The 22,006-nt window shown below is 37.3% G+C and overlaps 1 long non-coding RNA gene, 5 other non-coding genes and 1 pseudogene across 6 annotated transcripts in view; all 7 read left to right on the forward strand.

Annotated features, from left to right (window-relative positions):
• The first annotated feature begins 16,678 nt into the window (after positions 1–16,678).
• The window catches only part of LOC132104553 (uncharacterized), a 343,753-nt gene continuing 338,425 nt past the window's right edge, over positions 16,679–22,006 (forward strand). The window contains exon 1 of the long non-coding RNA XR_009423543.1: positions 16,679–16,862. This is a non-coding gene — a long non-coding RNA (uncharacterized LOC132104553). The remainder of the gene's footprint in view (positions 16,863–22,006) is intronic.
• On the forward strand, positions 17,524–17,642 carry LOC132105120 (5S ribosomal RNA). Its single transcript, XR_009423829.1, has one exon. It is a non-coding gene; the product is annotated as a 5S ribosomal RNA (ribosomal RNA).
• Positions 18,299–18,411, forward strand: LOC132105330 (5S ribosomal RNA; annotated as a pseudogene).
• LOC132105226 (5S ribosomal RNA) lies at positions 19,544–19,662 on the forward strand. Its single transcript, XR_009423928.1, has one exon. It is a non-coding gene; the product is annotated as a 5S ribosomal RNA (ribosomal RNA).
• On the forward strand, positions 19,747–19,865 carry LOC132105214 (5S ribosomal RNA). Its single transcript, XR_009423917.1, has one exon. It is a non-coding gene; the product is annotated as a 5S ribosomal RNA (ribosomal RNA).
• LOC132104929 (5S ribosomal RNA) lies at positions 20,827–20,945 on the forward strand. Its single transcript, XR_009423646.1, has one exon. It is a non-coding gene; the product is annotated as a 5S ribosomal RNA (ribosomal RNA).
• On the forward strand, positions 21,030–21,148 carry LOC132105063 (5S ribosomal RNA). The gene has a single exon (XR_009423775.1). It is a non-coding gene; the product is annotated as a 5S ribosomal RNA (ribosomal RNA).

Below are 22,006 nucleotides of genomic sequence, written 5' to 3' on the forward strand. Positions count from 1 at the left end.
TTAGGTATATTAATGTGTTCAACCCACTGAAGAGCCAAATATATGGCAATCATTTCTGTAGTATAAACTGACGGATGATTAGATGTTCTTTCTGGTATTCTATACCTAACCCTTGGAACATATATAGCTGCTGCTGCTGTATGGACTGTTTCAAAATAAAAAAAAAACACCCACTAACACTTCCCCCTAACACTGTGGAAGGTTTTTATTGGTCAATATGTAAACTAATCAGGCATAATCAATGTGACTCCATTTATGTATCAAATTATTCTACTGTTATAATCATGCTGTATGTAGAGGCCTGCCTGAGAATGGAATGTGCAGAGAGTGCAGGGGTATAGTATATGGTGCATCTGCACACTCTATTTGGACATTAGACAAAATATATGATCAGACCTCCTTGGTGCAGACATTACCAAAATACAGCATATAGTAAAGTTGGACACCCTATTTTGACATAAGACAAAATATATGATAAGGCCTCCTCGTTTCACTTAAAATAAATTCTACATCGTAAAAGCAAGCTGGAGAGACCGCCATAAAAGGTAAAAGAGTTGATAAACAGAACCATATGCATGAAATGTATTGAACATGGGCAGGCCTTCAGAAGCACTGTATAAAATAGAGAACCGACACAGACTCGACAGACTGTTCTACAGAGTTTTCTCGGTTTTATTTTCTCTTGAAAATAAAATCTTTCTTATGGAAACAAAACCCCTAGACAGTGTGATTCCTCAGATCCATGGCAGACGAAAATACACTACATTTGGCGACCACGGAGGGACAGGAAAGGAGCAGCAGAGTGGACGGCCGCTTTTGAGCTGACTGATGAGCAACACACACAGTGGTGGCCACCATAGAATAAGGTAAACATTTTTGCTTATATAATTAGTGTGTGTTTTTGACTGGTCAGTTCTGAGCGGTAAGGTCACTTAAAATCTGCTCTTCCAAATTTAGAACTAATTAAATAAATAAAAATGGGTGGTTTAGTTTCCAGAAGAAAAACTGCATATACATATTTGGTTTACTGAAAGGTCTTTTGGAAAAGGCCTGATTTTAATCTGGATAGTGTAGGCAGAAATACATTGCATGCAATGGTCTGTGTTCATTGTGGGCTGGGCCTATAAGGGACAGCAATACACATGAGCCAGATGTATTATAGAGGAAAAGTCCTTTGGATACCGCTCTGTATATGTAAGATACAGAGGACTGAACGGAAAGGCGGAAAAGTCCTTAGGGAAGGCAGAAAATCCTGTATAGTACCGATTTTTACTTTGTTGAGGAAGTGTATCAGTGAAAGAGCGAGTAGAGCTGACAGGTCACTCAGGAGAGTGTAGAGTACTCTGTATTTATGTACGTTTTAATGTCAGTGTCTGTGTGACTGGCTGTGTTGGTGTGAGAAAATAGATTCTATATCTGGCGGAGCAAGAGATGCTCTCCCCTCCTGGACCATCACTTGGGAGTGATTAGGTTACAGAGAAGGGCGTGGCTGGTGTTGAGAAAGGATAAGTGCAGGAGCCCTAAAACAATAAAGTTAACTGTATGAATGTTGTTTTAGAGAAAAAATAAATAAAAATGTTCCAAGAAAGGGACTGTGCAGAATATAAAAATAATAATAAATTAATTAAAATAAGATATGCATTTATTATTTAATAACTTATATTAATAGATGAATTTAAAAGATGCATGTGCTTAAAACTTTATATCTAATATGTGGAGACATCTAAAATTTGTATCTTGTTATCCCTGGGACACAGTATGAAAGTTTATCCATTACAGAGTTTCAGAGATTGGGCTTGTGTAAATTAAAAAATAAATAAATAAATAAATAAAAATAAATAACTTGTGCAATGTGGAATGAGAGCAAGATTGGGTGACCAAGTTAATAGACATTTGGATTCAAAAGCCATAGGCATTTTACAATAGGAAGGGAACTAGTTGCTTAAATATTTAAATTAAATTATTTTATTTACAATAATAGGAATTATTTTATGTTGGTTAGGAAACATTAATTCACCAATACCAGTTTATTCTGAATCATGTATTCAAATTTAGAAGAAAAATTATGAATGAAGTCTTTATTTTACCATAGGCATGTCATGCTGTTATAACAGGAAGGTTTATTTTGTTTTATTGCAGTATACTTAGATAATAAAGGTAGCTGATTTCTGCATCTTGCAAAGAACAAAAAATGCTTGTTATTTTCCTGCAATGAAGAACTTGCTTTACTAACATAGAATAAGAGAACTGCTGTGTTCAACCAGATGATTTTGTCTTTACTAAGGGAGCACTGAAAGAAGTGGTTGAAAAGTGAAAATTAGAAAAAGAGCTGACTGCTAAGACACAATTTGGTCAGAAATTGCATAGGAACATTTGATTAATGCAGTCTCTGAGTGTTAAACTTTCAGATGACTTCTGGAACAGTGCCTTGACAAAGGAAAGCAATGAACTGGAGTCTGTCGAGAAATGGCAAAGCAGCAAACACAGCTGCAGAGAGAAGAAGAGGAAGGGGCTGATGGACGCTATACCCTCATGAAAGAGGAGAGCACTCTTCAGCAAGGAGAAAGACTGAAATAAAGCAGGAAAAGGTTAATCTTTCACTGGAGACTTTTCCTGAGGGTGAAAAGAACATTATGAAATGCAAAACTCTGGCAGAATCCAGACTGAGAAGAAGCAGAAAAACAACGGAGACCGTACACCACAACATCAGGTATTTGAATGCCATCACAGACTGACGACCCAGTACAACAGCCCAGGCTGATGATGTCACCAGAAGGACTTCCATCCCTTCAGTGCACAGGTGCTGCATATTCAATGAACCCTATAGAGACTGCTTCAAATGTTAATTATTTTATTTCATTATCTTATTTACTATGTTTTAATTTTGATTATTCACTGGTCTCACAGCACTTCTTTAAATTCAGTGTTTTAACTAACTCTCTCAATCTGCTTTTCAATAGGTACCAGTCCAGTCTTATATCTTAAAGAAAAAATTATTTTGACAGACAGAAGTGAGTACTTGACTCACCAAACAGATAAACACGGAGCTATGAGAAAATAGAAATATTGGTCACTCCATTTTGTTTAAAGGTAATTTTCTAAGGTAAAACTGAATAAAATAATAATGAATAAAAATTATTCCAAAGATCCAAAATCTAGAAATCAAATATGCTGTAATCACTGGGGATAACAAGATGGAAATGTTGATGGTCATGGATCCTAAATTATGCAGAGATCTCCAATCTATTTCTCAGAGTAGCTCATGAGCAGTAACAAAAAAATATTTGACCAAACTTTAAATTAGACGAACAAGTGACATTTGAGAAATTATAATTGGCTCTCTCAAATGCCCAATGCCTAGGCCTAATATTCTAAACAAATTAATCTATTAGATTTTGAAGAAAGAAAGGAAAGAAAGAAAAAGAGGTTTATACAGCGATGTTAAACTAAACTTTATGGTTACTGATGTTGCCCAGTTGCGTGAAATCTAGAAACTATGTGGAATGGTACCAGGTCTACGCTAAGTAGAGTCTAACATAAAAGGTTCATGTTATCCTACACAAAATGTGCCGTTCCACAGCTAAAATAATTAATTTCACAATCAGATGACATTTTGAGAAAAAATATGTTTTTGGCCAAAAAGGGGCGTGAAAGTGTGTGAAAAAGTATGAATGATGGTGTTGTATGGCATGAAAGAGAGTCTATGACGAGACACTGAGACAATTCAATCAATTTGCCAAAACAGCTGTATACAAATATGAATGTGGGCCCACAGGGCAAACTTATGCCCAGTAAAATAATGACCATGGATGAATTTGGTTAAGTTTCCTGGTCAGTACCTAGGTCTTTTTTGTGGCAGAAAGAAAAACAGTGCCACACATGCGCAGCGTATAACATGGGAAGGCAGAGCAAAGCAAGCTTGCTCTGTCCACCCCACATCTAATTTCCTTTTCAGCATATCATGATGGAGTTGATTGTGTCAAAAGGATGAAATATTATCTTTCTGACTGTTAAAGGAGTCATCACTTCGTGTTATCTTGGATACCCAATGCTCTATTATAGTCTTTCAGGCACTTCTAAAAAAGAAAATTTGAAAAAAATAAACACAGAGCTCCTCAGACCCTTATTTCTAAAGGCATTACTGTCTCGCGAGATCTGATGCAATGTTTTGGCTGTCGTGTATGGTGTATGGCTACAGTGGCTAGCATTCATAGAGTCCATTCCCCGTGTTTACCTCGAAGCTAACGTTACATACAATAGCCGCATTAGCAGTTAGCTGTTGTTTGTTACACACAGTAGAGCAATAAAACACAGTCTTACCGTTTCAATTTCAGGCAAGTCTCTGATGGTGGGGATGGCACCTTTTCCCAAACGGAGCTTCGAGGCCAACTTAGCCTGATATTGCCCAAAATTTGTGAATGAATTCTGTGTCAAAGTCAAAGTCACCTTTATTTATATAGCGCTTTAAACAAAATACATTGCGTCAAAGCAACTGAACAACATTCATTAGGAAAACAGTGTCAATAATGCAAAAATGATAGTTAAAGGCAGTTCATCATTGGATTCAGTTATGTCATCTCTGTTCAGTTAAATAGTGTCTGTGCATTTATTTGCAATCAAGTCAACGATATCGCTGTAGATGAAGTGTCCCCAACTAAGCAAGCCAGAGGCGACAGCGGCAAGGAACCGAAACTCCATCGGTGACAGAATGGAGAAAAAAACCTTGGGAGAAACCAGGCTCAGTTGGGGGGCCAGTTCTCCTCTGACCAGACGAAACCAGTAGTTCAATTCCAGGCTGCAGCAAACTCAGATTGTGCAGAAGAATCATCTGTTTCTTGTGGTCTTGTCCTGGTGCTCCTCTGAGACAAGGTCTTTACAGGGGATCTGTATCTGGGGCTCTAGTTGTCCTGGTCTCCGCTGTCTTTCAGGGATGTAGAGGTCCTTTCTAGGTGCTGATCCAGCATCTGGTCTGGATACGTACTGGATCCGGGTGACTGTAGTGACCCTCTGATCTGGACACAGACTGGATCTGGTGGCCACGGTGACCTCGGAACAAGAGAGAAACAGACAAATATTAGCGTAGATGCCATTCTTCTAATGATGTAGCAAGTACATAGGGTGTTATGGGAAGTGTTTCCGGTTCCGGTTTACCTAATTAATGCAGCCTAAAAATCCTTTAACGGATTTGGATAATAAAAGCATATTAGTATGTTATGTGTATGCCAGGTTAAAGAGATGGGTCTTTAATCTAGATTTAAACTGCAAGAGTGTGTCTGCCTCCCGAACAATGTTAGGTAGGTTATTCCAGAGTTTGGGCGCCAAATAGGAAAAGGATCTGCCGCCTGCAGTTGATTTTGATATTCTAGGTATTATCAAATTGCCTGAGTTTTGAGAACGTAGCTGACGTAGAGGATTATAATGTAAAAGGAGCTCATTCAAATACTGAGGTGCTAAACCATTCAGGGCTTTATAAGTAATAAGAATTTTAAAATCTATGTGTAAAATGTTTAGTGCAGACACCAAACGATACACCGGTTGAAAGGGTTGTAGGAACCGCGTCATTAAAAATGAATTTCATCCACTGGTCCTTGATAGTTTCGTCCGTTTTTGGTATAGAAAACACATTTGCATGTTGTTTATGGCAGTCAAGCACAGAGCAACTCCGGAGTGCACTACGTTTCTCTATCTTTCTTTGTCGAATGAATATGAGGGGGAGAGCGGCAGGGCGCGGCTTCCTGCTGCGGTGTCCATATTTGGTATATCCTCCCCCCGTCTTGACGTCAAGTCGGGGCTGAAATCAAAATCTCGTATTTGAGTGCGCATGCACGCGCGCTGGTTTATAAACCCTGAGGTAAACAAACGCTTCACTTTTAAATATCGGCTTCCCGGCCAGTGTATAATCGTTAGGCAATCATAACATACATTGATTCTCGTGGAAAAGTGCAAATTGTGGGTCATGACTCCTTTAAAATAAACAAAGTGGGTTGAGTGTTTTTCAGGTCAAAAGGCCTATGCTACTGAGCTAGATAGGGCTAGGAAACTATTCAGTAATATAATGGAACTCAGTTTATAAAACAAAAAGAGAGAACTGAATTAGCAAATTGTTGAGAATAAAATTGAAATGAATTGAAAAATAGTAAGGATGCTAAAAACCAAATTCTTTATTATATTATAGAAAATGGGTATTCACTCTTTTCTCATTGTAAGGACAGCACTGGAATTGTGAAAGCTCAAAAAGGGGCCAAGACAGCCCTCAACCCACATTACATTTCCACAGGTCTCAACAAGAACAACGACTAGCAAGATGAGCAAATTAGCATGCTTTATATCACTAACAAAAAACTCTGAAGTTTTCCATTTACAGGTGACAGCAGTTCTGGTAAGGCCAAGGAATGCTTCGCTCCATCAAAGAGAACCAGTGAGGGTGCAGTTATGATCTCAAGGGAGAGCCTTGCATTAATCAGCAAAACGGTTACAGAGTGACACCTGAGTTCACATCTCTAACCTTAAAATACACCAACCAGCTTCAACAACTCCACACAGCATGAAGTGAGGGATGAAGGGCGTGCTAGTAACGACCCACCCTTGCCAACGAGGAAAAGACCATTGCAACGACTCCCAAAGAGTCTCCCTGGTGAAGATGGAATGAGAGAGTGATGGGACTGCTACTGAGATCAAAATATTGGGAGCAGATGTGGGCCAAGAAATGGAAAAGAAAAAGTAGAAAGATAATGTCAAGTAATGGCAGATGAAGAATTTGAAGGTTATGAGAAGAAGGGAAATATGGATGTAGGAAGAGAAAATAGAGAAAATAGAGCAATTTGATGCAACAAATAGAATGAAAAAAGCAAAATAGAAAAGCTCTAGATTATTTGTAAAAGGAAAAGTATGTGTTATGTTTGGGGGACAATGCTGTATTTATATACCAAATAATACTGCTCCAGAAGGAGCATTTAATGAAGTAATGAACAAATTGAAAAGGCTAAGAATGGTAGATAAAGAAAACTTCGGAAAAGATCCAAAGTTAGGAGCATGGGGAGCATAATTAATAACTAAATTGGGAATGTTTTTAGGAATTGCATTATTGACAGGAGATTTACTATTTTACTGTGTACTTCCTATATTGAGGTCACTAGTCAAATAAATTCAAAGATGTCAAGACGATGGGAAATTGAATTTGAGGGTAACCAAAATGGACTGAAGATCAACTATGCTATTTTTGTGATGTTACATTTTTTTATGTTTATTACTCTTGGATTTTACATAACTGTGACAACCACAGGCAAGTGCTGAAGTGCTGAACATTGTTTTATCTTTAATGAGGGGTTAGGGAGACTGGATCTTTTACTCCCTCCTCGTCAAATTAGGAGAGAGATGTTTGTTCCAGTAATCCCTCAGAGTGGAATTTCATAATCTAGTCACTGGTGATAATACAATGTGACTTATTTAGTCACTAGGTAGTGTAACTAATATGACTGGATTATGGAGTAGCACTCTGGATAAAAAAAAAATCAAATGTGAGACTTATTAAGTCTCAAAGGGGAGAATGTGGAAGGCTTTTATTGGTCAATATGTAAACTAATCAGGCATAATCAATGTGACTCCATTAATGTATCAAATTATTCTACTGTTATAATCATGCATTTGACTGTATGTAGAGGCCTGCCTGAGAATGCAATGTGCAGAGAGTGCAGGGGTATAGTATATGGTGCATCTGCACACTCTATTTGGACATTAGACAAAATATATGATCAGACCTCCTTGGTGCAGACATTACCAAAATACAGCATATAGTAAAGTTGGACACCCTATTTTGACATAAGACAAAATATATGATTAGGCCTCCTCGTTTCACTTAAAATAAATTCTACATCATAAAAGCAAGTTGGAGAGACCGCCATAAAAGGTAAAAGAGTTGATAAACAGAACCATATGCATGAAATGTAATGAACATGGGCACGCCTTCAGAAGCACTGTATAAAATAGAGAACTGACACAGACTCGACAGACTGTTCTGCAGAGCTTTCTCGGTTTTATTTTCTGGTGAAAATAAAATCTTTCTTATGGAATCAAAACCCCTAGACAGTGTGATTCCTCAGATCCATGGCAGAAGAAAATACACTACAACACCTCCCTAATATCATTGGTCGCAAAGGTTTAAATGTATGTTAAAAGAATTAAACAAAGTAACGTTTTTGATAAAAACACATCAATTCTTATTTGATGAAAACATTCTACCTGGTTTTAATATTAGACCGATGTTTTTACTTTAAAATTAGGTTAACCTATACGATTTTATTTCCATCTCAACAAAAGTTCTTGTTTTATTTTATTTTAATAAGTCACTCACACATACTTTAGTAGTCTAAATCCTTTAATATGTATTTTATGTTGTCAATATTAACTTCTGGCATTGTTATATCAGTTTAAACCCTGTAGACGCATACAAATATTAAACAGGAATGAATGTGGTAAGTCAAGATGGGCTTTTCCTGCCAAAGAAACTTTTACAACCTTACAGGAAAGGCTAAATATTTCATCTCAAGTTGTGCGTAGAAACGCGTCTGGTGTCTGGCATCTGATGTCTTTGTGTTTACTGTTACGACCATGTCAGCGAAGATTGTAAAACATCTAAAGGTTTTCGGGGTTTGCAACTCAACTGTAATCTAATTAGTATTGCCGGGGTTCTGGTGTTGTAAATGGTGTGCTGCAGGTCAGCTAAAGTTAAAATTTTTTTGTGTATTCAGTGATCAAAGGGTGACAATTTCAACTTTATGGCTTAGGCCTGTGAGCGCGAGGTTAGCTGAAAGTTAATTTACTGATCAAAAGGATGTGAGATCTTTTAACAAGTCAGACCATATAGGAAGATGTAGTTTAATTCGAGTTAATTTAGTTTATTTTAGTTACATTTATAATTTTTATTAACCCCTAGATCTTTCAACCTCAACATAAACGTACTGAGAATGCAAACAAGTACACAAACACAACCATACAATCATAAACACACACACACACACACACACACACACAAACGTAAAAATACAGAAAACATGAACATGCAAACAAAATAAATACAAATATATGCTCAGACAAGTACATAAATACACAAACAAACAAAATAGGTCACAAACACGAAAATACCTATATTAGATTGAAAATGATTTGTCATAAGTTTTCTTTGAAACCAAAAGTCTCACAGAAACCACATGTCTCACAGAAATTTATACAATAGATTTGACGCTCTTTCTCACTTTACAAATGGTGTTGTTAACCATGCTGTTTAAAATAGTTTAAAAAAGTATTATTTTTTAGCTTTCATGTAGGATTCATGTCTGCACTCAAGTGTTTTTAGCAAGAGTCCAGAGACAAATGAAAATAGATGTGTGAAAAAAAAAAATGGTTAAGATTAAATGGTTTAGATTGTTTAAAACAATTGAGTTTATGCATTTCTCTTGAATGTGTGTATGGTAACAGTTGCATACATGAAGCAGAAGAAATACATAACCTCATAAACGCATTGTGGTTGATGTTAAACAATAAAAAATTACTTATTTATATATCATAACTTACTTTCTTTTCAAAACAATAAACATTCTTTTTTTTTTTTTTTGAGTATTTTATTTTTCCAGTTTTCAATTTCAGAATATACATGAAAACACAAAACACACAACTCCAAACCCCTTCCCCAACCCACCCACGAACTGGAAAGAGAGGAGAAAAAGTAAATAAATACTAGTACTAATAATGATAAAATGAATATCAATAAAAAATAAAAATTCGAGAGGCAGAGAAGACAACAGTAAGCACTGACAACAAAGAGCTTGTAAAAGCTACAACCCGTCCATCGTAGGAGCTGACAACGTGTCCATATATGCTAAATATGGCTGCCACATCTCTGTAAAAGTATTATAGTCATTCCTGAGTATATATGTAATTTTTTCAAGTGGAAGACAGCTATTAATTTCTGAAACCCATCTTCCTATGGAAAGTTGAGAGTCCGACTTCCATGTGATAGCGATGCACTTCCTTGCAACGCACAGGGCCAGTGAGAGGAACCTCTTTTGAGCTTTTCTTAATCGTGCATCGATATTTGTAGTATCTCCTAATAAGCAAATTTGAGGATCTAATGGGAGATGTAGTCCTAGGAGTTTGGTCATGATGTCAGAGAAGTCGTGCCAGAATGTGTTAAGTTTTGTGCATGACCAAGTGCAATGTAGGAATGAACCCTCTTCTATACTACATCTAAAACACAGGTTAGGTATCTCAGGTTTATATTTATGTAATTTATGTGGCGTAAGATAGGTTTGATGAAGAAAGTTATAATAAGTCAGCCTGTACCTGGAATTAAGAGTGGCAGTTAAACTTTTTTGACACAATTCAGCCCAGAGCTCTGTACCCATTGTCACACCTAAGTCAGACTCCCATTTCTCCCTTGATTTATGTAAACCTGGTTTTAAAGCATCATCCATCAAGAGAGAGTACACTTTCGAGATAAAACGAGGTGTGTTACCCTCATGAAGCAGTTTTTCCAGTTCGCTGAGCATGGGTAAAGTCATTTCAGGTCCCAAAACAGATTTAAGAAATGATCTTAACTGTAAATAACAAAAGAAGTTTCTGTTGGACAGATCATATTTCCTCCTTAGGTCCTCAAAAGACATTAGGCATCCATCCTTATAACAGTCCTCCGAACGATGAATCCTTTTTTGATGCCACGTTTCCAGGATCTTATTATCCACTGACATAGGTATGAGTCTAATATGTTTGTTCAGGTTTTTAAAAAAACTGGATGGCACTGGAATCGGTAAGGACTGAAAGAGGTACTGCAACCTTGGTAATATATTCATTTAAATACAATTTATTCGGCCAATCAAAGTAATTGGTAAATTTATCCATTTCTGTAAATCCTCTATTATTCTACTAAGTAGTGGTAAGTAATTGAGTTTGTACACATTTTTAAGGTTGTTATCCACCATAATTCCAAGGTATCTTATCCCGCTTGGAGACCATTTAAATGGACCTCTTTGCTGATGTTCAGTGTAGTTAAAATTCGAGAGTGGGAGAATTTGACATATGTCGTAATTACCTTATATCCAGAGACAGATCCAAATGCATGCAAAACGGTTTTTAATTTAGCAAGGGAGTCAGATGGCTTTGTTAAATACAGAATTATATCATCCGCCATACGATTGATTTTATGTATCGTCTGGTCCACTTTCACACCTTTTATCTCTGAGTCTTGTCTGATTGTCTCGGCCAGAGGTTCAATAGCTATAACGAAAAGCCCGGGGGATAATGGACACCCTTGTCTGCTTGATCTGCTAAGGGAGAAGGCAGTGGACACTTGTCCATTGGTGATTATTTTGGCCTGTGGTTTTTTATACAGCGTTCTGACCCAATTAATAAAATAGGAGCCAAATCCAAATTTAGATAGAACCTTAAATAGATATGGCCACTCAAGCCTATCAAAGGCCTTTTCCGCGTCTAGGGTAACGGCTATACTAGGTTCAGTACTGGAGGTTGCCATATGAATAACGTTAAAAAACCTACACATATTATTGGCAGAGGATCTCTTCTGGATAAAGCCGACCTGGTCTCGGTTTATCAATTTTGGTAAGAATTCACTCAACCTGTATGCTATAGCTTTAGAAACCAATTTATAATCCGCATTTAGAAGTGAGATTGGTCGGAAAGAGGAGCATTTTAAGGGGTCTTTGTTTTTTTTATGGATCACTGTAATTATAGCCATTGAAAATGAATCAGGGAGGCTTTGTGTTTTAGATGCTAGATTAATTACATCCATAAGGAGAGGTATAAGCAAATCCTTAAACTCTTTATAAAATTCGGGGGGGAACCCATCCTCCCCTGGTGATTTATTAGACTGCAGTGTAGCCTGAGCGTTTTCAATCTCTTTGGAGGTAAATGGTGAATCTAAATACCTCTGTTCGTCCTGACTCAGTTTAGGCAGATCAATATTATTTAAGAATGTATCTATCGTGGATGGATCTTCTGGTGATTCTGACTCATATAAATTAACATAAAACTTTTTAAAGGTTTCATTTATTTATTTTGGGTTCTGTGTAATACAGCCACGTTCATCTTCAATTTGGTTAATGGTTTTTGAACTCTCCTCTTTCTTTTATTGCCAGGATAAGACCTTATGAGCCTTCTCCCCCAGCTCATAGTACCTTTGTTTCGTTCTCAAAATATCTTTCTCAGCCCTATAAGTGCATAATGTGTTATACTTGAGTTTTCTTTCTACCAATAGACTATATATATTCTTATCTCTATGTTGCTTATCTCTAAGTCTTTTTCCAGCCCAAGAATTTCTTTTTCTAATTCTTCCACTTCTGCTACATATGATTTTTTAAGCCCTTTTGTATACAAGATTATTTGTCCTCTTAAATAAGCTTTTAATGTATCCCATAGTATGAAACTATTAGGGGAGGAAGGACAGTTTGTTTCACAGAATAGTTTAATTTGATCCCTGACAAATTTACAGAAGTCACTTTTTTTCAGGAGGGTTGGATTCAAACGCCACCTGTACATGCTGGCCATTTTCTCAGGCATTACTATAGATAGAGTGAGTGGGGAATGATCAGAAAGTATCCTTGGCAAATAATCAGACTCTAATGCTCTGTAAGCCACATGTGCTGACAGTAAGAAAAGATCAATTCTGGTATGTGAATTATGACGATTTGAATAAAAAGAATAGTGTATGGTCTGGGGATGTATCTGCCTCCAAACATCTGTTAAATTTAAATCTTTCATAAATGATAGAGTAGTTGAGGCTGTTTTAGACTTTGCAGTGGAGGTTGCTGATTTGTCCAAAATCGGGTCTAAACAGAAATTAAAATCTCCCCCCATAAGAATATGTTCACGACCCCCCGATACTTTAAGAAAAATGTCTTGAATAAAGGAAGTATCATCATAATTAGGGGCGTAAAGGTTTAGTAAGGTCAATTGTTCAGAATAAATTAGACAGTTTATTAAGACATAGCGGCCTAATGGGTCACTTATTATTTCCTGAACAGTGATGGGAATGTTTTTGTTGATAAGAATAGCAACTCCTCTGGCTTTAGAGCTGAAAGATGAAGAGAAGACTTGACCAATCCATCCTCTTTTTAATTTATTATGTTCCTGCGCAGTCAGAATAGTCTCCTGGACAAAGGCTATATCTGTTTGAATCTTTTTTTAAATATGTTAACACCCTCTTCCTTTTAACGGGTCCGTTAAGACCATTGACATTAAAACTAACAAATTTCACCACCTTATTCATGTAAAAAGTTTAAATAATTGGCAGTAACCTGCCTAGTAGCCTCTCAACAATAAGCATAAAGAAAATGCCTCTATGGAAACCAACAGAAAAAAAACAAACAAAAACAAAACCTCCCCGTTCCCCCAGGCACCGACCCCCTGAACACTCGGCACCATCCAAAAACACCAATCGGGACCTCCGTTGAATGCTCCCTAAAACTATCATACCCGACTAATACCTTATTGTCCCCGGAGCTCTCTTGTATTTAAGTTTGTAATCACTCGGTATATAAACAAACTCAAGTGTAAACATTGTAACACCCGCTCTAACCAGAGGTAAATGAAAGTTCAAAGTTCAAAGTTCAAGTGCAACCCCATACCAATAGGATAAGTTTGCTTAATGTCCAATAAAAAAAAAAAAGATGTGGCGGGGATATCGTTGCACTTACATAATAGTCACTGGATAGTTCGTGGATCTACAGGAATCGCTCCTCCTTAGAATCAGAGGAGTTTATGGTGCTGCACCTGTAATCACCTGTGAGACGCGGGATTAATCAGCTCCTGGGAAGTCTCGGAGAAAGGATGCCGCTGCCTCTGGTGATTTGAAGAACTTTTTTACTCCATTAGGTAGGATGACTCTCAAGGTCGCTGGGTGGAGGAGGCTAAATTGAAGCTTCTTTGCGTGCAGTTCCTTCTTAACATGATTGTATTCTTTTCTTCTCCTCACCAGGTTTGCACTCAGATCTGGGAAAAACATTACTGCCTCTCCCTTGAAAGTGATCGGTCCACCTTTTTCTCTGGATGTCTTGACAGCCATTCGGAGGATTTTATACCGGTCCTGGTACTTGAGTAGCCGGATGAAAATGGGTCTGGGTCGCTTATCCCCTATTTGATAAACTAATTCTAAATAATAATCCTTATGTTTTGAAAACACTGAATGGACTAGAAATAAATTTGTAGGTTTTTTTTTTCTTTCAGGTGAAAAGGATTATGTTTGCTTAGAAACTTTAATGTAACCTTGAATGAATGTCTGCATTTATTTTATGAAAGAAAGGTTTCTATAACAAGAATGATTTAAATGTGAAATATTTTATGTATTTTTTTTGTACTGAAATATTTTTTAAAAAAATAAAAAAAAAACTGCCCAATCTCGTCTGATCTCGGAAGCTAAGCAGGTTTGGGCCTGTTTAGTACTTGGATGGGAGACCGCCTGGGAATACTAGGTGCTGTAAGCTTTTTGGAAATTTTTCACTAAGTATATAATAATTTTGCCAAAAAATAATAAATAAAAAAAATTGAGTCAATGCCCGATCTCTGAATCTTAGCAGGTGTAGGTCTGGTTAGTACTTGGATCAGAGACCGCCTGGGAATACCAGGTGCTTTTAAGCTTTTTGGAAATTTTTCAGTAATTATATAATAATCTTGCCAAAAAAAAAAATAGTGTCAATGCCCGATCTCTGAATATTAGCAGGTTTGGGCCTGGTTAGTACTTGGATGGGAGACTGCCTGGGAATACCAGGTGCTTTAAGCTTTTTGGAAATTTTTCACTAAGTATATAATAATCTTGCAAAAAAAATAAATAAAATTGTCAATGCCCGATCTCTGAATCTTAGCAGGTTTGGGCCTGGTTAGTACTTGGATGGGAGACCGCCTTGGAATACCAGGTGCTTTAAGCTTTTTGGAAATTTTTCAGTAATTCTATAATAATCTTGCCAAAAAAAAAAAATAGTGTCATTGCCCGATCTCTGAATATTAGCAGCTTTGGGCCTGGTTAGTACTTGGATGGGAGACCGCCTTGGAATAGCAAGGTGCTTTAAGCTTTTTGGAAATTTTTCACTAAGTATATAATAATCTTGCAAAAAAAAAAAAAAAAGAGTCAATGCCCGATCTCTGAATCTTAGCAGGTTTAGGACTGGTTAGTACTTGGATGAGAGACCACCTGGGAATACCAGGTGCTTTAAGCTTTTTGGAAATTTTTCAGTAATTATATAATAATCTTGCCAAAAAAAAAAAAAATAGTGTCATTGCCCGATCTCTGAATATTAGCAGGTTTGGGCCTGGTTAGTACTTGGATGGGAGACCGCCTTGGAATAGCAAGGTGCTTTAAGCTTTTTGGAAATTTTTCACTAAGTATATAATAATCTTGCAAAAAAAAAAAGTCAATGCCCAATCTCTGAATATTAGCAGGTTTGGGCCTGGTTAGTACTTGGATGGGAGACCGCTTTGGAATAGCAAGGTGCTTTAAGCTTTTTGGAAATTTTTCAATAAGTATATAATAATCTTGCAAAAAAAGAGTCAATGCCCAATCTCTGAATATAATAGTATATAATAATCTTGCAAAAAAAAAGAGTCAATGCCCAATCTCTGAATATTAGCAGGTTTGGGCTTGGTTAGTACTTGGATGGGAGACCGCCTTGGAATAGCAAGGTGCTTTAAGCTTTCTGAAAATTTTTCACTAAGTATATAATAATCTTGCCAAAAAAAAAAAAAAAAAGAGTCAATGCACGATCTCTGAATCTTAGCAGGTTTAGGTCTGGTTAGTACTTGGATGAGAGACCGCCTGGGAATACCAGGTGCTTTAAGCTTTTTGGAAATTTTTCAGCAATTATATAATAATCTTGCCAAAAAAAAAATAGTGTCATTGCCCGATCTCTGAATATTAGCAGGTTTGGGCCTGGTTAGTGCTTGGATGGGAGACCGCCTTGGAATAGCAAGGTGCTTTAAGCTTTTTGGAAATTTTTCACTAAGTATATAATAATCTTGCAAAAAAAAAAGAGTCAATGCCCAATCTCTGAATATAATAGTATATAATAATCTTGCAAAAAAAAAAGAGTCAATGCCCAATCTCTGAATATTAGCAGGTTTGGGACTGGTTAGTACTTGGATGGGAGACCGCCTTGGAATCGCAAGGTGCTTTAAGCTTTTTGGAAATTTTTCACTAAGTATATAATAATCTTGCAAAAAAAGAGTCAATGCCCAATCTCTGAATATAATAGTATATAATAATCTTGCAAAAAAAAAGAGTCAATGCCCAATCTCTGAATATTAGCAGGTTTGGGCCTGGTTAGTTCTTGGATGGGAGACCGCCTTGGAATAGCAAGGTGCTTTAAGCTTTTTGGAAATTTTTCAATAAGTATATAATAATCTTGCAAAAAAAAAAAAAAAAAAATTGTCAATGCCCGATCTCTGAATCTTAGCAGGTTTGGGCCTGGTTAGTACTTGGATGGGAGACCGCCTTGGAATAGCAAGGTGCTTTAAGCTTTTTGGAAATTTTTCAGTAAATATATAATAATCTTGCAAAAAAAAAAAAAAAAAAAAATTGTCAATGCCCGATCTCTGAATCTTAGCAGGTTTAGGCCTGGTTAGTACTTGGATGGGAGACCGCCTTGGAATAGCAAGGTGCTTTAAGCTTTTTAAAAAAAATTTCACTAAGTATATAATAATCTTGCAAAAAAAAAAAAAAAAAAGAGTCAATGCGCGATCTCTGAATCTTAGCAGGTTTAGGTCTGGTTAGTACTTGGATGAGAGACTGCCTGGGAATACCAGGTGCTTTAAGCTTTTTGGAAATCTTTCAGTAATTATATAATAATCTTGCCAAAAATAAAATAGTGTCATTGCCCGATCTCTGAATATTAGCAGGTTTGGGCCTGGTTAGTGCTTGGATGGGAGACCGCCTTGGAATAGCAAGGTGCTTTAAGCTTTTTGGAAATTTTTCACTAAGTATATAATAATCTTGCAAAAAAAAAAAAAAAAAAAGAGTCAATGCCCGATCTCTGAATATTAGCAGGTTTGGGCCTGGTTAGTACTTGGATGGGAGACTGCCTTGGAATAGCAAGGTGCTTTAAACTTTTTGGAAATTTTTCACTAAGTATATAATAATCTTGCAAAAAAAAGAGTCAATGCCCAATCTCTGTATATAATAGTATATAATAATCTTGCAAAAAAAAAAGAGTCAATGCCCAATCTCTGAATATTAGCAGGTTTGGGCCTGGTTAGTACTTGGATGGGAGACCGCCTTGGAATCGCAAGGTGCTTTAAGCTTTTTGGAAATTTTTCACTAAGTATATAATAATCTTGCAAAAAAAAGAGTCAATTCCCAATCTCTGAATATAATAGTATATAATAATCTTGCAAAAAAATAAAAATAAAAATTGTCAATGCCCGATCTCTGAATCTTAGCAGGTTTAGGTCTGGTCTTTCTTACTTATATAATGTACTGGCCATTAGAATGACTGATCTTTAAATAGCCCTCTCTTTGCAGCAACCTTCGCTTACGGCCATACCAACCTGGCTATGCCCGATCTCGTCTTATCTCGGAAGCTAAGCAGGTTTGGGCCTGGTTAGTACTTGGATGGGAGACCGCCTAGGAGTACCAGGTGCTGTAAGCTTTTTGGAAATTTTTCCCTAAGTATATAATAATCTTGCAAAAAAAAAAAAAAAAGAGTCAATGCCCGATCTCTGAATCTTAGCAGGTTTAGGTCTGGTTAGTGCTTGGATGGGAGACCGCCTTGGAATACCAGGCGCTTTAAGCTTTTTGGAAATTTTTCAGTAATTATATAATAATCTTGCCAAAAAAAAAAAAATAGTGTCATTGCCCGATCTCTGAATATTAGCAGGTTTGGGCCTGGTTAGTACTTGGATGGGAGACCGCCTTGGAATAGCAAGGTGCTTTAAGCTTTTTGGAAATTTTTCACTAAGTATATAATAATCTTGAAAAAAAAAAAAAAGACTCAATGCCCGATCTCTGAATCTTAGCAGGTTTAGGTCTGGTTAGTACTTGGATGAGAGACCGCCTGGGAATACCAGGTGCTTTAAGCTTTTTGGAAATTTTTCAGTAATTATATAATAATCTTGACAAAAAAAAAAATAGTGTCATTGCCCGATCTCTGAATATTAGCTGGTTTGGGTCTGGTTAGTACTTGGATGGGAGACCGCCTGGGAATACTAGGTGCTGTAAGGTTTTGGGTTTTCTTCCCTACTTATACAATGTACTGGCGATTAGAATGGCTGATCTTTAAATAGCCCTCTCTTTGCAGCAACCTTCGCTTATGGCGACCTGGCTATGCCTGATCTCGTCTGATCTCGGAACCTAAGCAGGCTTGGGCCTGGTTAGTACTTGGATGGGAGACCGCCTGGGAGTACCAGGTGCTGTAAGCCTTTTGGAAATTTTTCACTAAGTACATAATAATCTTGCAAAAAAAAAAAAAAAAAGACTCAATGCCCGATCTCTGAATCTTAGCAGGTTTAGGTCTGGTTAGTGCTTGGATGGGAGACCGCCTTGGAATACCAGGTGCTTTAAGCTTTTTGGAAATTTTTCACTAAGTATATAATAATCTTGGAAAAAAAAAAATATTGTCATTGCCCGATCTCTGAATATTAGCAGGTTTGGGCCTAGTTAGTACTTGGATGGGAGACCGCCTTGGAATAGCAAGGTGCATTAAGCTTTTTGGAAATTTTTCAGTAATTATATAATAATCTTGCCAAAAAAAAAATAGTGTCATTGCCCGATCTCTGAATATTAGCTGGTTTGGGCCTGGTTAGTACTTGGATGGGAGACCGCCTGGGAATACCAGGTGCTTTAAGCTTTTTGGAAATTTTTCAGTAATTATATAATAATCTTGCCAAAAAAAAAAAATAGTGTCATTGCCCGATCTCTGAATATTAGCTGGTTTGGGCCTGGTTAGTACTTGGATGGGAGACCGCCTTGGAATAGCAAGGTGCTTTAAGCTTTTTGGAAATTTTTCACTAAGTATATAATAATCTTGCAAAAAAAGAGTCAATGCCCAATCTCTGAATATGATAGTATATAATAATCTTGCAAAAAAAAAGAGTCAATGCCCCAATCTCTGAATATTAGCAGGTTTGGGCCTGGTTAGTACTTGGATGGGAGACCGCCTTGGAATAGCAAGGTGCTTTAAGCTTTTTGGAAATTTTTCAGTAAGTATATAATAATCTTGCAAAAAAAAAAAAGACTCAATGCCCGATCTATGAATCTTAGCAGGTTTAGGTCTGGTTAGTACTTGGAAGAGAGACCGCCTGGGAATACCAGGTGCTTTAAGCTTTTTGGAAATTTTTCACTAAGAATATAATAATCTTGCAAAAAAAAAAAAAAAATTGTCAATGCCCGATCTCTGAATCTTAGCAGGTTTAGGTCTGGTTAGTACTTAGATGAGAGACCGCCTGGGAATACCAGGTGCTTTAAGCTTTTGGGTTTTCTTTCCTACTTATATAATGTACTGGCCATTAGAATGACTGATCTTTAAATAGCCCTCTCTTTGCAGCAACCTTCGCTTAAGGCCATACCAACCTGGCTATGCCCGATCTCGTCTGATCTTGGAAGCTAAGCAGGTTTGGGCCTGGTTAGTTCTTGGATGGGAGACCGCCTGGGAATACTAGGTGCTGTAAGCTTTTGGGTTTTCTTCCCTACTTATACGATGTACTGGCAATTAGAATGGCTGATCTTTAAATAGCACTCTCTTTGCAGCAACCTTCGCTTACGGCCATACCAACCTGGCTATGCCTGATTTCGTCTGATCTCGGAAGCTAAGCAGGCTTGGGCCTGGTTAGTACGTGGATGGGAGACCGCCTGGGAGTACCAGGTGCTGTAAGCTTTTTGGAAATTTTTCACTAAGTATTTAATAATTTTGCAAAAAAATAAAAAAAATAGAGTCAATGCCCGATCTCTGAATATTAGCAGGTTTGGGCCTGGTTAGTGCTTGGATGGGAGACCGCCTTGGAATACCAGGTGCTTTAAGCTTTTTGGAAATTTTTCAGTAATTATATAATAATCTTGCCAAAAAAAAAAATTGTGTCATTGCCCAATCTCTGAATATTAGCAGGTTTGGGCCTGGTTAGTACTTGGATGGGAGACCGCCTTGGAATAGCAAGGTGCTTTAAGCTTTTTGGAAATTTTTCACTAAGTATTTAATAATTTTGCAAAAAAATAAAAAAAATAGAGTCAATGCCCGATCTCTGTATATTAGCAGGTTTGGGCCTGGTTAGTGCATGGATGGGAGACCGCCTGGGAATACCAGGTGCTTTAAGCTTTTTGGAATTTTTTCAGTAATTATATAATAATCTTGCCAAAAAAAAAAAAATAGTGTCATTGCCCGATCTCTGAATATTAGCTGGTTTGGGCCTGGTTAGTACTTGGATGGGAGACCGCCTTGGAATAGCAAGGTGCTTTAAGCTTTTTGGAAAATTTTCAGTAAGTATATAATAATCTTGCAAAAAAAAAAAAAAAAAAAAAAGAGTCAATGCCCGATCTCTGAATCTTAGCAGGTTTAGGTCTGGTTAGTACTTGGATGAGAGACCGCCTGGGAATACCAGGTGCTTTAAGCTTTTTGGAAATTTTTCACTAAGTATATAATAATCTTGCAAAAAAAAAAAAAGAAAAAATTGTCAATGCCGATCTCTGAATCTTAGCAGGTTTAGGTCTGGTTAGTACTTAGATGAGAGACCGCCTGGGAATACCAGGTGCTTTAAGCTTTTGGGTTTTCTTTCCTACTTATATAATGTACTGGCCATTAGAATTACTGATCTTTAAATAGCCCTCTCTTTGCAGCAACCTTCGCTTACGGCCATACCAACCTGGCTATGCCCGATCTCGTCTGATCTCGGAAGCTAAGCAGGTTTGGGCCTGGTTAGTACTTGGATGGGAGACCGCCTGGGAATACTAGGTGCTGTAAGCTTTTGGGTTTTCTTCCCTACTTTTACAATGTACTGGCGATTAGAATGGCTGATCTTTAAAAAGCCCTCTCTTTGCAGCAACCTTCGCTTACGGCCATACCAACCTGGCTATGCCCGATCTCGTCTGATCTCGGAAGCTAAGCAGGCTTGGGCATGGTTAGTACTTGGATGGGAGACCGCCTGGGAGTACCAGGTGCTGTAAGCTTTTTGGAAATTTTTCACTAAGTATATAACAATTATGCAAAAAAAAAAAAATTGTTAATGCCCGATCTCTGAATCTTAGCAGGTTTAGGTCTGGTTAGTACTTGGATGAGAGACCGCCTGGGAATACCAGGTGCTTTAAGCTTTTTGGAAATTTTTCAGTAATTATATAATAATCTTGCCAAAAAAAAAAAATAGTGTCATTGCCCGATCTCTGAATATTAGCAGGTTTGGGCCTGGTTAGTACTTGGATGGGAGACCGCCTTGGAATAGCAAGGTGCTTTAAGCTTTTTGGAAATTTTTCAGTAATTATATAATAATCTTGCCAAAAAAAAAAAATAGTGTCATTGCCCGATCTCTGAATATTAGCAGGTTTGGGCCTGGTTAGTACTTGGATGGGAGACCGCCTTGGAATAGCAAGGTGCTTTAAGCTTTTTGGAAATTTTTCACTAAGTATATAATAATCTTGCAAAAAAAAAAAAAAAGACTCAATGCCCAATCTCTGAATCTTAGCAGGTTTAGGTCTGGTTAGTACTTGGATGAGAGACCGCCTGGGAATACCAGGTGCTTTAAGCTTTTTGGAAATTTTTCAGTAATTATATAATAATCTTGCCAAAAAAAAATAGTGTCATTGCCCGATCTCTGAATATTAGCTGGTTTGGGCCTGGTTAGTACTTGGATGGGAGACCGCCTTGGAATAGCAAGGTGCTTTAAGCTTTTTGGAAAATTTTCAGTAAGTATATAATAATCTTGCAAAAAAAAAAAAAAAAAAAAAAAAGAGTCAATGCCCGATCTCTGAATCTTAGCAGGTTTAGGTCTGGTTAGTACTTGGATGAGAGACCGCCTGGGAATACCAGGTGCT

Source organism: Carassius carassius, chromosome 25 (genome assembly GCF_963082965.1).
Source record: "Carassius carassius chromosome 25, fCarCar2.1, whole genome shotgun sequence".
Lineage (NCBI taxonomy): Eukaryota > Metazoa > Chordata > Actinopteri > Cypriniformes > Cyprinidae > Carassius > Carassius carassius.